The sequence below is a fragment of the Bactrocera latifrons genome, unplaced genomic scaffold, assembly GCF_001853355.1.
Source record: "Bactrocera latifrons isolate USDA-ARS-PBARC rearing strain unplaced genomic scaffold, ASM185335v1 scaffold_4, whole genome shotgun sequence".
Taxonomy (NCBI): Eukaryota; Metazoa; Arthropoda; class Insecta; order Diptera; family Tephritidae; genus Bactrocera; species Bactrocera latifrons.
This window is the reverse complement of record NW_017537045.1, coordinates 2,140,555-2,157,101: the sequence shown is the minus strand read 5'-3', so window position 1 is coordinate 2,157,101 and position 16,547 is coordinate 2,140,555.

The window sequence follows — 16,547 nt, the reverse complement described above, 5'->3', positions numbered from 1 at the left end:
TTTTGGATTTTATTCGCTTACCTGAGTAACGTAAAGTATTTATCTTCCAACCATATCTCAGGTCTCTAACAAAAACTGTTATGGCTGGTATTGGAAGTTAGACGCATTAGTCATGAGAACCTCTCAAGCAAACTCCCGTAGCATCTGACGAGTCACTATCGCTTTGAGTGTCCGATAATTTTTGATTCATCTACTTCATTCGAAAGAAAATTTCTGCAGAAATTCTAACGGCTGTATATAGTAGGAGCTACACCTTCACCATTTGACTTTTATTTGGGTTTCGTTCGTTAGACTGAGTAACGTGATACACCCATCATCCACCCATGTCTCAGATCTCTAAAAAATTCAAAATTGAGCTCGTATTCCATTTATGTGTTTGGAGTCTCGGCTTCGATAACCACTTTTATTTGGATTTCAAGAGAAGATGTCGCCTTTAAATAAGCATCCGCAACCTCCACTGGTGTTGCACGGAGGGAGAACCTACCCACGGGAAGGAGTCAACAATGCGACGAGGAAACAATACAGCGATCAACATCAAATGTGCACAGACGTCGACGAAAAAACCGTGGGCAAGTGACCATTAGAATTGAGGCCAGCAAAATTCTGACTACGGTACACTGGAAACCCGAGACTTATCAGTTAGAAAAAAGGCCTGGTGAGGACAGTATTCTGTCACGTCACGTCACGTGATAAGAGTGACATCTTAGCGTCCTTTGTCACGTTAAAACCCTGCCAGGTCTTCATGTACGTTCAATGCACGTCGCCTTAGATTTCTGGCCGTACAGGTTCAGTGAGATGAGCTTCTGATTCGAAACTGAATCAACCGCAACAGCAACAAGAAACCTAACAGAAAGGTTTTCGCTAGAAGTAGTTGGATACTTAGACCATGAAGTGACATGGTCACTTCAAAACAACCAGACAAAACTGTTGAAAGGTGTTGTGCAAATAATGAAGACGGCGTTAGCAAAACGCAAGAACGTCAGCATGGATGTTAAGAACGAAACGGCACAGCCAGACAAACTTCCTTGCATAAAATGTGGCCAACCAGGCCACAAATTGAGAGGGCGCACAAAGGCCCGAAGAGGCTAACAACAAAAAAGTCAAACATATCCTGGTCTCCGAAAAAAGTACGGTTATATAGGAACTACCAAAATAAATGGATATTCTACAGGATATATGATGGAGAACGGCTTTGCCAACTTTATTAGAGATCACCGAGAATGCTGTAGAAAAAGAGAACTCAAATATCTTTCACTCAGATTTGAGACATAGTGCGTGAAACTTGATTAACCTTTCCCATATTTGTGGAAAAAAACAGTAGAAAGGGATTGGAGAAGAAGTGATTTTATATGAAACTCATAAGAATCAAATTTTTTGTGCCTTACTGTTGAGTTTGGTCTCTTTTATGGGAATTATTTTCTTTGATGATCTAAGACTAACAGTAAGGTAGTTTAGGTATATCAGATTATACCTAACCAACATAAAATAGTTTTTTGATATGCTCGAGTCGCGAATTTCTAGTTCGTTGAGCCCAAACGTGCGAATAGTTCCAGTTGAAATAACACACTGTAAGCCGTAAGAGTGTAACCAATGTAGGTAAAGGTCTCGATAGGAAGTCACCACAAGCACCCAGTGCCAAGTGAGCTGGCAATAGGACAAATCAAACGACTTTCCGTGACCAACGGCCATAAGCGCGCAAAGCTCAAACGGAGAGCGGCTTATAGAGGCAAAGGCAAAGGCAAAGGCAAAGGAAACCAAATTCAAATTCGAAACGAACAAAATGAAATACGACAAAGCAAAAATCATTTTATAATGCTGCGAACAACAAACATACTTACAACTGCTGAGAGGTGTAGTGACCAAGAGACCGATCGGCCCAGTAGCAGTTTGTCGGCAAAGAAAATGCTAAATTGAAGTTGACAGCAGCAGCGGAAAGAAATGACGCTGGACTGCCTGCTTGGCACATGATGGTGTGGGGCAAGAGAATACTCGAAATTCACTCGAGGCATAATATGTGTTTACGTAATCAAGCTCTCTTCCAGCTAACGTGTTTGCCAATGGCCAACTGACTAGTTAGTGCCAAATGAACTGGTGAGGTATGTGAGTCGGGACGCAGCGTGCATACGAAATGGGCCGCAACTGTACGAACCGAAATCCCAGCCGTGCCGCTCTCTGCTGTTGTGACGAAATGGCACGAGCGTCGCCATCGGTTTGCGTGTCCTGTACGCTGATGCATGTGGATTGATTTACGTTCGAATAGATTTCTCAAGCGTGTGTGACGCCAGCAAAAATATTAGATTTCTCCAAACTCAGCCAGGGAGCAGCAGTGAAGCATAGCGGTGAGGCGCGCCGGGCGTCTAAAGCACAAGCCATAAACCAAATACTCGGACGTAAGGCAAATGTGATTTTATAAAATGCAGCAAACAACAAAATATATTGTATATATGTGGCATATAAAGGCAAGAACTATGGAGCGTACAACAACAACAAGAAGCATTGAAAAATATCAACAGCCAGCACAAATATGTCAGAAATAAAATGCAACTGTGCACTTTTTGGACAAATACGTAGATATTTGTTATGTCCGCATGCTTAACGCCCCACCGTACCGCAGTCAAAGCTGCTGCTGGCAGGGCATACATGCGCTACAAATGCACATATTAGTAAGCATGTGGCATGCGTCTCGCTGTTGGTGGTGCAACTGCAGTTCGGCTGCTTTCTTCGAAACTCTTTTGGTGTGCTCTAAACTGTTATGTGGGGAGAAAAATCACAGTAATAACAACAAATAAGCTATTACAACGAGCAGAAATGCAGCGTTTGAACGATGGAAACTCGATTAGTCAAGGTGATTTTCAGCTATCTCCAAGAGGCTTTGAACTTTGGTCGAAATATTCAGACAAATCGAGTGTCAGAGAGTGCTTCGATGCTACAGAACTGCTTAAAACTCGGAAAATACTTATACTTAAAATGAAAATCTTAACGTAAGAAGTTGCGAAGCTTTCTTTAGGTAAAATATGTCACGTCTTGCATGTTCGTATGAATCAAAAAGACCGTCGCAGCCAATCGTATCTATTCCAGCCAATTCATGGGGTTCGTAGAAAAGTATGGCAACCAAAATGCTTTAACCTTGGTCTGGTGAAACCTAGACGGTGGAGAAGAAAGTGTTTATCATCTTCGTCACAGCTTTGATAAGTTGCGTCATCCAAATTCTTGAACCTCACCATCCTGACTTAAGATTCACAAATTGTAGGGTGGTAGTTTCTCTTAGCAGGTATTGAGAAAAATTTAGAAAGGCAATAAGAATATCGTTTCAAGCTACATTAACGAAACGTTAATTTATCTAAAATTTAGCCGTTCACAATAATACTAAAAGGTTAGATTAGGTTAAACTAATAGGCCAATAAGCCATCCATAGACCAGTTTGGTCCTTTGTTCCCAGATAGAGTTCAGTTGCTAAGTCCAAGACTAGTTGTCATCCTTTAGAATGCCTGCAATTCACTCAAATGCTCAGAGACTCTGCGGCCTCACTATCGATGCCTCCTTCAGTATATGCCTACTTCAGGCAATGCGGGGAAAATGCTAAACTACCTAAAATACTAAAAACTTTCGCCTCTTTTGGTCTAAATTATTCTGCCAGTATCATCCGAGCTTTGGTGGCATTAAGGGAATCTGCCGCATGCTATAATGGATGTGAATTAAGGCCGAAATATACTGAAAAATTATGTTGTTTTGGAAGCATTGATGTTTTTTAGGATTTTTACTAAGTGCTACATATGCATAGCTTTAACAAATTGGCAATGCCAGAGCCAATACGAAATGATCATTACTTAAGAGAATAATATATTTTCCGAAGAAATTGCTCAGATCAAATTACTATACTGAACGATCGGAATTATGTTCATATTGTAGCTTCGCTGCAATCGAATCCGTCTGTCTGTATACTCGTATATACGAACTAGTCCCTCAGTTTTTAAGATATCGTTTTGAAATTTTGCAAACATCATTTTCTCTTCAAGCAGCTGCTCATTTGCCGGAAGTGCTGATATCGGACCACTATAACATAAAGCTGTCACACAAACTGAACGACCCGAAAAAAGTTCTTGTATGGAAAACTTTAGCATTTGACAAGATATATTCACGAAAGTTGGCACAGGTTACTTCCTAAAGTAAAAATGTAATCTCCGAAGAAATTGTCTAGATCGGTTAACTATAGCATATGGCTGCCATACAAACCGAACGATCGGAAWMAARTTCTTGTATGGAAAACTTTTGCATTTGACAAAATATATTCACGAAATTTGGTATAGGTTATTTTCTAAAGTAAAAATATAATCTCCGAAGAAATTGTCTAGATCGCTTAACTATAGCATATAGCTGCCATACAAGCCGAACGACCGGAAAAAAGTTCTTGTATGGAAAACTTTCACATTTGACAAAATATTTTTACGAAATTTGTTGTACGTTATTTTCTAAAGCAAAAATATAATCTCCGAAAAAATTGTTCAGATCGGTTAACTATAGCATATAGCTTCCATACAAACCGAACGATCGGAAAAAAGTTCTTGTATGGAAAACTTTTGCATTTGATAAGATATATTCACGAAAGTTGGCACAGGTTATTTTCTAAATAGCATATGGTTGCCATACAAACTGAACGATCGGAATTAAGTTGTATGTAATCTCCGAAAAAATTGTTCGGATCGAATTACTATAGCATATAGCTTCCATTTAAACTGAACACATAGTTACTAAAAGAAATGCAAGTGCGAAGGGTATATTAGCTTCGGTGCAGCCGAAGTTAACGTTTTTTCTTGTTTTTGGATTTGTTTCTAACAATTGATGGATCAAAACGCACATATCCTAAAATCATCTCGACACACAGCATTCTTTCTACGGCGCTGGGAACAGCTCAGTTCAATATGTCTAAAATCCGCGATTAGGAGATGGTTGTTTCTTTTTTGTCGCTTATTTAGCGTTGAAAATATATTTCAATGAACTAAAGAGGGATAGTTTTTCGACCGTAATATAGGAAAAAAGATTAAGATCTAAGATTATGCCTGAATTGTCAAATAATCTATTGAGTTCATTTACAAAGTCTATGTCATCTAATGGAAATGTTTACGATCTCAATTATAATGAATCTTTTACGATCTCGAAGTCTTTCAGCGCCTTTCGTATTTTTTATTAAAATATTCGTCACATTTGGTTGATACCCTATTTGTGCCTTCCCGGTCAGCTCCTTAGCAATCCTCTATCATATATTTCTGTTACCAAGAATGCAGGTCACAGCGATTTACTCTTTGCATTACGCTCAAGTTTATCTAGCAGAACTAACTTTCCTGAAAGTTGCAAGAAGCTTCAAGAAAGCCTCAGGTTCACCTAGCTGACCCACACTTTCCTAAAAGTTGCGAGAAGCTTTAAGAAATGGTTTTGGCATAGTTTTTCGAGGGTTCGATATCTCAAAAACTGAGGTATTGTTTTGGGTATATATAGAAAGACGCCAGATAGGGTCTACGACGTATTCTTTTGGATTTTACAAACATCGTGGTAAACTTAATTTACCTTGTCTAGGATATAAAAATCTATGCCAATCATTGCCAATTACTATAATATCAAAAGAAAGACAAAAACGATTGATTTTGTATAGAAAAAAAAAAAACTTTCTAAAAATATATGAATAAAATATAATTAGTTAGGTCTGCAACTACTTTTAAGGAAACTAGTTCGAAAATCTTTTTTCTAGACAGGATGAATAAGCGTTATCGACGTGTTAAAAATTTACTTAAATTTCGGCATACTTTTAACCGCGGACAAATCGAACTGTCCTCCTAAAAGTAGAAACCCATTTGGTTTATTTTTGTTTTTACACATATGAATGACTTAGATTTATCAAAAGGTAATTTATATTTATATTAGTTATCGTCGTTTGTTGTTGTGCCAACAGTCATTCCTATTTCCCATTTCTTTGCCGTTTCTAGGGCTGCAGCCATTGGCTACGCCAGCCGAGGTCCGGGGTCAGTACATATGCTTAGAGTTCTATACCATTTTACAACATTTGAATTTGCATAGTTGACTTATTTCTATGCATTTCGGTTTGTTTGTTTGACTGATTGTTTGCCAGTGCTTGTTGGTTCGGTCAGTTTGTTTAGTTGGGTCGCTTTTCGCTTTGCTACTAAGTAGTTTTGCGTTTGTATCACTGTCTATTTACTCACTCACCACCCGACCAAACTCAAGCGACCGGCTCTCTCTCGTGCCGGAACACATTTGATTTTGTTACTACATATTTTGGATAATAAATTGCGAAATTTAAGATTGAAATTCCAAAGTAATAAATCGCTGTGCAGCTCAGTGTAGCAAAACCGAACAAATATATTTCTGCTAGCATAAATATAAATATTTATCTATGTATGTACATATATGGTTTAGTGGTGTTGGTGTACTACATGTGAAAGCTAGATAAATCGGTTTTTGTGAAAGATTGCAGCTAGGAAACTGTTTACCGTTATACTAAGGCTAATAGAAAAGCATAAAAGTTTATAATCTCTTGATTTTATTATTTTATATCGATTAAAATTAAAATATTTCTTAAAAATATTAAGTACGTACTTTCCAGGTGCTATTTCATTGAACGGGAATTCCAATAGTCGCATAACCTTAAGAACTTCAACTATCTTGGACATTATACTTAACACTTAAGTTTGGTTTATTCAAGATTACCAGAAAGTATGCTAAAATATTACCCTCTTACATATGTAAGTGCATATAGTATATGCCTCAGAGTAGGCACCCTATCACTCTGATTTTCTCACTCTCTCTCTCTCTCTTTCATTTTCTATATATATAAGTATATATATATATTGTTTTCTATATCACATATCACTATAAGAGACTAGCTATAACAAGTGGGTATAAATAGAAATCCAATCCATAAAGTTTCAATCCTCACTTGAACGGAACTAGTTCGTCATACTACTCAAACTTAAGATCCACTCAATTCGGGTTGAAACACTATTACGTTCAAATTATGTTGAATTTTTCGTTTTGCTTATATTTGCACTAAGTATTTTCCAGTGGTTGAGATTCAAATTGTCATTCTCAGAGGACGAAATGTCTTATTGATAATTAGAAGCGGTTATTTGTATCCTCAGCTGTTGCATTTTTGATTGTTAATACAAAATAAAACAATATTCAGAACCAAGGTGTTATTCGAGAGCGAGCAGAAAGTGCTTTGATTGCTTTATACTGCCGTAGACAAGCAAAAGGAGGTATGTTCTAAGCATCTTTATGAAGGGCTCTGAAAGAACCGCTCTTTCGCTCGAGAGCGTTCAACTGGCGGCAGGCATCAGCATATGTGATGAACTAAGGTCCGCTCCAACCTCGGCACCTAACGCCGTTTGGCACATATTGCTCATCGACAACGCAGGAGGGTGTATGGCTGCTAAAGTTCCAGTTCAAACTCCTCACTATTGCAATGTTCTCCAAGCCTCGGTTTGCAGCCATAAAATTAGCAGCCGGTTTACTGATCCGGAGTCCACTCTCCTTCAAAGAAGTGACCATCCACTCAGACAACAGAGCGGCGATACTAACCATGAACTCATTAACAGTGCGTTCAGAGATGGTCTTACTTCGCTATCAATAGCATTGAGTGTCTTTGTGATAAGACTGGTTTGGGTGGCACCCTAGAACTGCTATCACTAGAATGTGAGCGTGGAAAGAGGTGGAAACAAATCAGCACTTCCTGTTTGAATGTTCCGCGTTTAGAAGGTCAAGTCTTCAATACTTGGGGCTGTGGGGCTGGGGCTGTGCAAATTTGTATGCTACTAAGCGTTTTCTTAATTTATAAGTTCGAACACAACATTTCTTCATTCCTATGACTTTACAAAGGACTACATGGACTGCTATACCATGTGCGATATTTCTAGACCGCCATCTAACCTAACCTTAAATTTGTGTTCTTACGCTTAAGCTAAAGAGCTTTCTCGAATTTTACCGAATGTTTATTGACAAAATTGTTAGAAACAAGGCTAGGCAGAAACTGCTCCCCTTCTTGACTATCTCATTTTGGCAATATTAAGACTGAAGCACCTTGAAACGGCTTCAGCTATCCAGGAATGCCAGCTGGAATCAAATTTAAAGTTGGAAAGCAGATTGCCGACGGTTGATATCCAACTTCAGTACCTACAAAGGACATACATCTAGATGTTCAAAAGTGATACTCGTTGTTGTTGTTGTTGTAACGGCAGAATTCTGCCGAGTTGACAGTCCTTGGCCGGATAAAAATCCGGGTCCGTTCCGGTTTTCGTAGACCCGACTGTCGTGGGAACGGAAGTGATACTTCTCATGGAGATCTGCTAAAGTATCACAAACAAACTGCCTTCCCGTAAGAGGAATTATTTTATAATAGATGGCAGACATAACTTCATGAGATGCCTCTCTTTTGGCTGATAATCCTTATAATTTTTAATAGAAAATATGAACCCTTCTTGATTACATTTTTTATTCTATACGGAGGAATCTAGACACTTTTGCCTCCATTGTCCCTCATCTACAGAAAAACCTTTCATATGTCATATAATGCTTATATATGATATGGATCTGTTATATAAATATTTATAACTGCTGCTAAGTCTTCTCCAATCTCTTTACTCTGCTTCAGAAAAGCTCTCACTCACTCTCATTTCCTCGTTCTATAAGCTCAACTAAACACACCATTTTTCCACCAACAACATGTCAATCGTTGCCATGGCAATACCTCACCACTGATGCCACTCTCCATCCCCGCTTAAATCTATAAAAGCAAAAGACCTCACATTAATCCAATGAATTGAAACAAAGCGAGACTTTACTTGCCGCACAACGTGCCATTAATAGCCCGATTACCATACGCTCCAACACGCCGCATAAATGCATTTCATTAGTCAACTTCCGGCAGCAAATGTGTGCACACATCAATACCGCCACTTCGTCAATACATCGAAGCAGGCAACAACAAACACAACAGCAGCTAACTTCGAATGCATCGGTAGCAGTTTGAGAGCAATGTTGCCATTTAGTCGAAACCAGCGCATATGTGCATACGTAGGTTTTGCAACATGGCCCCAAAAAGTATGCTACAATTTGCCACGCACCTTCGGTTTGGGTTGCAGCAGTTGGCTGCCTGTCAATGCAGACAGATTTGAAGTCAACTCAATTAGAAATCAATAGCGTGTGAATAATAACCGACGGCAAGGCGAGTGCAATATTACACAGCAACAACAGCAACGACAATTCGTTGCTCCAAAGCATTTTAGACCGGCTAAAGATAGGCAGGCAAGCTGTTGGCTGGTGGCTGGAGTGCAGACACTTGAAATTTTCAAAATGATTGCACTTCATATCGTTCATTTGCAGCAACAACAACAATAAATACAAAGTTAATAGCGTTAGGTAAAGTGCATTTGCCAGGACGAAAAAGCTGCATAGACCCAGTTATATCCACAAACACTTAACCGAAAATGCAAGTTGTGAGGCAGGTGTGGCATGTGTTGCATGTGGCTCTTTGCAGCATGTTGCATTTATGCTTAAACGCTTCGCTTGGCTTGCAAGCGGTTTCTACTGCACTCACTCTCTCGTAGACTCGCAGCAACAATAAAAGGCTGCTGGCAAAAATTAAAGGGCAGCGTTATCGTTTGCTGGAAGAAAGAGGCGACGTTTTGTTGCATGCTACCAGCAGTACACATCGATTGGCCTGTCGATTATTCAGAATAATTCAATATATGCATGCCATACACGTTGGAGAGCTCAAGGATGCATTGGCTGATGCTTGGTTATCTCTTTTGGGTCCAAATACTGTGTTGAGTGGCATTTGGTTGTGACATTGAATAATTGCTTCAAGTGACTGTAAGTGTGAGGAACTTAATAGAACGGAGATGGATGAATGGAAAACAGTGGAAGCAATACCGATATGAACACTAGCGCTAATAAAATTTAAAGCTGTAATGGAGTGCCATACAAAAATGGTATATTGTTTAATTTGTTAGTGGAATTAAGTCGATTAGCATCAACTTATTTGATGGATGTTTTATCATCCAAACATTTCTTCATCCCCACCCTAGCGTTAAAGTTGCCAAACATGATTTTGACAACGTGGCGAGGGCAGCTGTCATGGGTGCGCTCCAAGCGCTTATAGAAGACACCTTTCGACGAATGTGGTGTCAAGATTTTGTCTGTTGTGTCAGTGTTCAGAGTAAGCTGGGATTTGTCGAGGCATCTCTGAATCAGCTTAAAAACAGTTATCAATTCTTCTAAAATACAGAAGTTAATAAATCCAGTCGTCAACGAAATATTTCTTTATGGCTATATGCTGATTTTTTGTTCCCTCTATTTTAGTTTAAAGTTTTTACTCACTCATCTAAGTTGGTACGGCTACCATCCTTAGTTTTACTTTCACAAACTAACTTTTTGCACAAATGATATATGTCTCCGTCGGCGAAACTCTTGATGCATGAAATAAAGATTTGACCTTTGATTCGTAAGTCGGCCTTTGAGGCCTTCAATCTTCTCTTCAAATATTTCAGTTCACAGTACTTCTTTATTTTTTAAAGTAACTCTGAAATAAATTGAAATTTATTCCCCGCATATTCACTACCGCGCTGAATATCTTCTATAAAAAGCCTTTTAGCATTAACTTTATTGCAACATTTAGTGGCATCACAGTGTTGCAGGCTAGTACATAATAGCACGTGATGCGCGTGCTCCTTCTCTCCAGAATTCCCATTGACAATCGTTGAATCTCGGTAACATTCCACTAAGTGTTGCTATGTGACATACGATATTGGAGTTAGAATTGGAGTTTTTAACGAGCATGGCTTACCGATTATCTAAATACAATATAATGGGTATTGCAATATGTGCGCTGTGCTTTTGTAAATCTGTAAATTTTATTGAAACAACACAAAGTTCGAAAGGGCGGATTTCAGTTTAGTTAGGATCAAAATGTATCTCTTTGTTGAGACCTTAGGCCTAAGAATCAAAAATAGTTTTCTCTGAAATCTAAGAAGTAAGCTTCTATAGCACTGTTTATTCTATACCGTAGAACATTATGTCTTTAAAGAATTTCAATATCTACTTTTTATCAGTATTCTAACTCTCCTAGAATCGCAGATCACTCTTTGAATGGAGTTGCCCTTAACGTTTGTACATTATTCTTGCTGGAAATATGAAATAGCTTTAAACTTTCCTACGTTAATGCCTCCAGTTATTAGAAAGAGCTGTAGCGAGCGGCTTTAAGCTTTCAAAGAAGAGTTTTCGAACGGCTGTATACTAATGTTTTGAAGTTGATAATTAAGTCAACTAAAAATTTAAACAAAATATCAAGATTATTAATTAATTAATATTTTGTTTTTTATTTGAGTGGAAAAGAAATTAAAATCTTTTGAAGCTCTCAGTAAGACTTTTAAGTCCAAACCTCTTTTATGGTATAGATAAATCAACAGAGCGTCTTCGGATATTACACAGAGTATCAGTAAAGATATTCGACAGAGTTTTCGAAAGAAGGATTTTAAATATGTACCCAAGCTGATTTGGTATTGAAAGCCATCGCAGGTATTTATGAAGTATGAATTGAGTACCAAAGATATAGAACTCAAAACAATCCAAATCTCTATAGGTAATTTTTGACATTGAAATAAACAAAAAAAAAAAAAAAAAAAAAAAAAAAAAAAAAAAAAAAAAAAAAAAAAAAAAAAAAAAAAAGTCTTCAGAAAACGAAAATTTTCTAATGAGTTCTAGAATAACGTCATTTAAGAAAAAAATATTTTTGTTTGTAACAGTAATGAAGATCCCGCAAAGAGCTTTTAACTTTTAAAAGTAATAGGTTGTCAAAAAAGTCTTGCGGTATTTTTATTGAATTTTCAATTGTTCATAAAATTTTTTTTGATGACTCATGCCCAGCTCTTGGCCGATGCTACGGCTGCTACTATGCCCGTCTCTTTCGACCAATTCAGCGATTTTATCGCAGTTTTCGACGACAGGCCTTCCGGAGCGTGGCGCATCTTCGACCACCTCTACACCAGAACGAAAACGTTGAAACCATCGTTGTGCGGTGGAAATGGAAACTGTGTCGAGTCCATAAACTGCACAAATTTTATTGGCGGCTTAACATACATTTTTACGATAAAAGTAGTACTGTAAAATATGCCGTATTTTCTCTTTATTTTGCTCCATGCTTGCGACGCTATAACTCACGAACGACTTGAAAGAAACGACAATCAACCACGTGTTAGCGCGTGAAATGAGCTTTCCAAAAAGGTATAGCATGACCCGATGCGACGAATAAAACTAGAACTACGCGCTCTCAGCCCCAACTAGTGAAAATAACGCAAGACTTTTTTGACAAACTAATATAAGAAATATTTAAAAATTCTGGCAAGTTCACGGACAAATTCATGAAAGTCACGAAGCTTTTAAATACTCTTTTTTACATTAACTCGATCGAGTGTCGAAGAGTTAAAAAGTTTGCTACAATAAGCTTATATTTCTGAAGTATTTAGATAATAATTTATAACCGAGTTCTGGAAGTTTAAAAAGAAATATATATGATAAAATAAATACTTTTGATATGAAAAAGAAAACTCTCACACAAAGCTTTAAGCTTTCAGTAGCTTATATAATATATTTAAATGACTGCTGGAGTATTAAAATAACAAGGATTTTAAATCAGAAAAAAATTTATTTTCTTTTGTAATTGTTTGTTTAAGTCAGAAAAACGAAGTAAAGCTTCAGTACAGAGCTTTTAGCTTTCACTAGCTTAATTTGAACGCAATTAATAGCTAAAAATAATATAGAGCAGATTTGAAACATAAAAAATAACATGCATCAAAAATTTGTTTTAAAAGCTTCAGAAAGCAACTTAAAGCTTCAAAGAATTGCAAAATATATGATATAGCTGAAGAACCACTTAAATAGCGCTGAAAAATATGCTACACCAAAAATGATCTGCACCAAATGTGGAAGGTTTTTCAATTTAGAAGGGAAAAAAAGCTCCAATGAAGATCTAAAGCTAAAGCTATGAAATTGATAGCTTAACTTCTTAGATAGCATAGATTTGAAAAAGGTAACAAATACCATGCATTAAAAACATAAATTATATATGAAAACTATTTAAAGTTAGAAATGCGTAGAAAGCTTCACCACAGAGCTTTAAGCTTTCGCTAGAAAATATTAACTAGCAATGAGATAAAAACTTTCACAACAAAGCTTTAAGCTTTCACTAGAAGTCTTTAACCAGCAAAGAGGTAGCAAAATATAAAAGAATATAGCACCATAAAAAGCTTAAAGCTTTAGGAAAATCAAAAAATATATGAAATTGCTAACCAAAGTATATCGGCAATGCAGTACTGCAATATTAAAAATAATGATGTACCAAAAATAATATTAATTAAATTTGTAAGCTTTTAAAAGCTTAAAGCTTTAGGAAAATCAAAAAATATATGTAATTGCAAACTGAAGTATAATATATTGATAATATAGTATACAAATTTTTAATATAATGATGCACCAAAAGTAATATATATTAAATATGTAAGCTTTTAAAAGCTTCTCGCAAAGATTTAAAGTGCTGAAGGAACTCTTTGAGGTAAAAAGAAATTGCTAGAGCAGTTTTAGAGATTGAAAAGCCTAGTGGTCAAGGAATTCAGCATCAGAAAAGTCACGAAATGCCCGCGTAAACTTATTGTAACACCCTGTATATCGGTGTCCGTAACCACTGTCGGTGTTTTCTCTTAAGTTTAAGTGAGACATTTAATACGCGCTCAACTATTTACTTAAATTTACACACACATATACAGCTGGTTAGTTGTATGTGTGTGCTTATGGTGTGAGCGAAAAAAATTGCTGCAATTCTCGTTTTTTATGATAAAACTTCTGCGCTGTGTTGCATAGTGTTGAAGAACTTGTGCCAAACAAATGAATATGTGTGCACACCATGTCGTGGTTTATTTGAACAATAAAAAATGCCAGCCACAAAGCATCTTTTATGAGATTTTCCTGTTACTACTTTTTGTATTTTTGCCGCCACTTCATCTATGTCTTCTAGATACTTCTTCTTTTGCCATTCACTTTGATCACATACTTTTGTCAATCTTAGACTTTAAGTAAACTGTGTGGCATTTGTCACATTTTTATTATTGTTGTTGCATATGTGTTTGCTAAAAGACCACATAACACTAACAACAACAGCAACAAAACGCATACTACAACAACTTTATTGGCCAACACATGCTTAAGAGGTCCTTGGAGATAACAAGTGCTTAAGTAGTGGCGCTTGACGGGAATAAGTAATATCTGTAAGCAAAATGTAAAAAACGAAAAAAAAAAAAAAAAAAAAATTAAAAGGAAATAAAGCAAACTTCAAAGCAACAGCGCATTGCGTTAAAGCTCTGTGCGCATTTAATTCGATTTTCTGCTGCATAATATTTTAAAGCTTTTACTGAAAAATTCACTTAAGTCGCCACATTGGTGGCATAAAAACGTACGTGTCGTACGTGTTGCACATATCTATGCGCTACTTAACGTCTGTGGCGACCACAAATTAAGTTCGCCTTCCCATTCGAACGCTTTACAACAAAGCCCACACAATTTATTGTCAAAACTATTTGTAGAATTTATAGTTGACCCACCCTGCCACTGATTCTTCAAATCGATTTCAGCGAACAACCGCCCCAATGTGGCGGGGAGACCCAGCCCATCATATAATATTCTCGGCAATTTATTTTTATTTCAATTAACTGCTCATTCGATGACTTCATTTTCGGCAAATTTTCGGCGCGTTCGCAACATTGGCGATAAGGCGCAAAATTTATGCTTTTCAGTTTAGTTTCTGTGGCTGTCGTTAAATACTTGGTGGCATAATACTTGCTGAAATATGTATGTGTTTAGGTGTACTTTCAGTTTTCTCTTTTAGTATTGGGAAATTCTAAAGTTGGATTTCGAAATTGTATGCTCATTGTCCCCAAAATTGAGGATGTGGTGTAAGAATAGCACAAATATGTCTGAGCATACTTRAAAAGGACKAATAAAAGTKCTACATGTTTCTAGAGAAATATATTTCTGAAACAAAATYYTTCACGTATATTTTATTGTGCGCTTTAAAAGCTGACATTTTGTAGTAGAAAGTAGCTTAGCTTTCTCAATCGTTTTGAATATACTTTGAAACAAGATAATAAACAAAAAGTTAATACTGACTTATTATTGCAGGTTAATTATACTTAATTCTGTCTGTGTTTAATACAAGTTCGTGATATTATAGCAATGGTACTAAAATATTTTTTTTTTATAAAGTTTTTACTCATACTTTAGAAAGCATATATTAAGTAAACGAACAAAAAATTTTATTCCAATCAGCTTTTGTTTTCTTGTAAGTCTTTAAGCATTTCGACATTTGATCAACAGATTACGTAAGGTTTCAAATCTTGGACGTACATATTTGCGGTCTCTTGAAAGCTTCTCCAAGTGCAGCACGCATATACGAAAGGCAAATCGGTAGAGACTTCACTTCATACACTAGTATTTAATATCGAAACAGCTCTTCAATATAAGGAAAGCACTCTTGAAGCATTCCTGGACATTTCAGAAGCGTTCAACCACTCCTTATAGGATCTAGTCCTGCTATGCACGTTGGATCAGAAGCCCTTTACCACTAGAGGAATAGAAACAGCATGGAACGACGCTAGAGTGACTAATGAGGTCTGTAGAGGTATTTCACAAGGTGGAGTGCTATCTCCGTTTCTATGGACATTAGTGATGAATGAACTGCTAAGGAACATGGAGAGCTAAGCCTCTAAGATAATGGATACGAACGACATTGCCAGCATAATAACGGGTAGATATCCACTGAACATTAGCATTATTATGACCACCAATCTTATGACAGTCCACAACTGAGCATCGCAAGCGGGTCTGGGATTGAACCCGCAGAAATCGGATCTGCTTATGTTCACCTTCGATAAATGGAATATAACTCTCTCTCAACGACCGCACAAAATACCTTGGCGTAGTCTCGGTCAGCAAACTGCTGTGGAAGCACAATGTGGAATAAGTGAGAAAAGCCTGGCGGCTCTCTCCCACGCTCATGAACTCTTGCTACACAGCTATTGTAGCACTAACTCTTCGTTACGGTATATTAGTAAGGTGGACGGGCGTCCGGAAATTCACATACCGGAAACCAGTGTAAAGGGTTCAAAGGCTTGCAGCGCTGTGCTTAACGGGAGCTTCAAAGACTGCTGTAACAGCGGGTTCTGAACTGGTAAAAAAACCTTCCGCCCACAGCCCCGATTACATGATGCCACTTTTCAATTGGCAAACAAGTTTTAAAGTAAACATAGAACAAGTAAGGAAGGGCTAAGTTCGGGTGTCACCGAACATTTTATACTCTCGCATGATAAAGTGATAATCGAGATTTCATTATCCGTCATTTACATATTTTTTTATTTTGCTGTAAATTAATTAGATTAGATCAATTTGTGTACTTTGAGCATTGAATTGTGTTTTCATTTATTTTAATTGCATTGAAA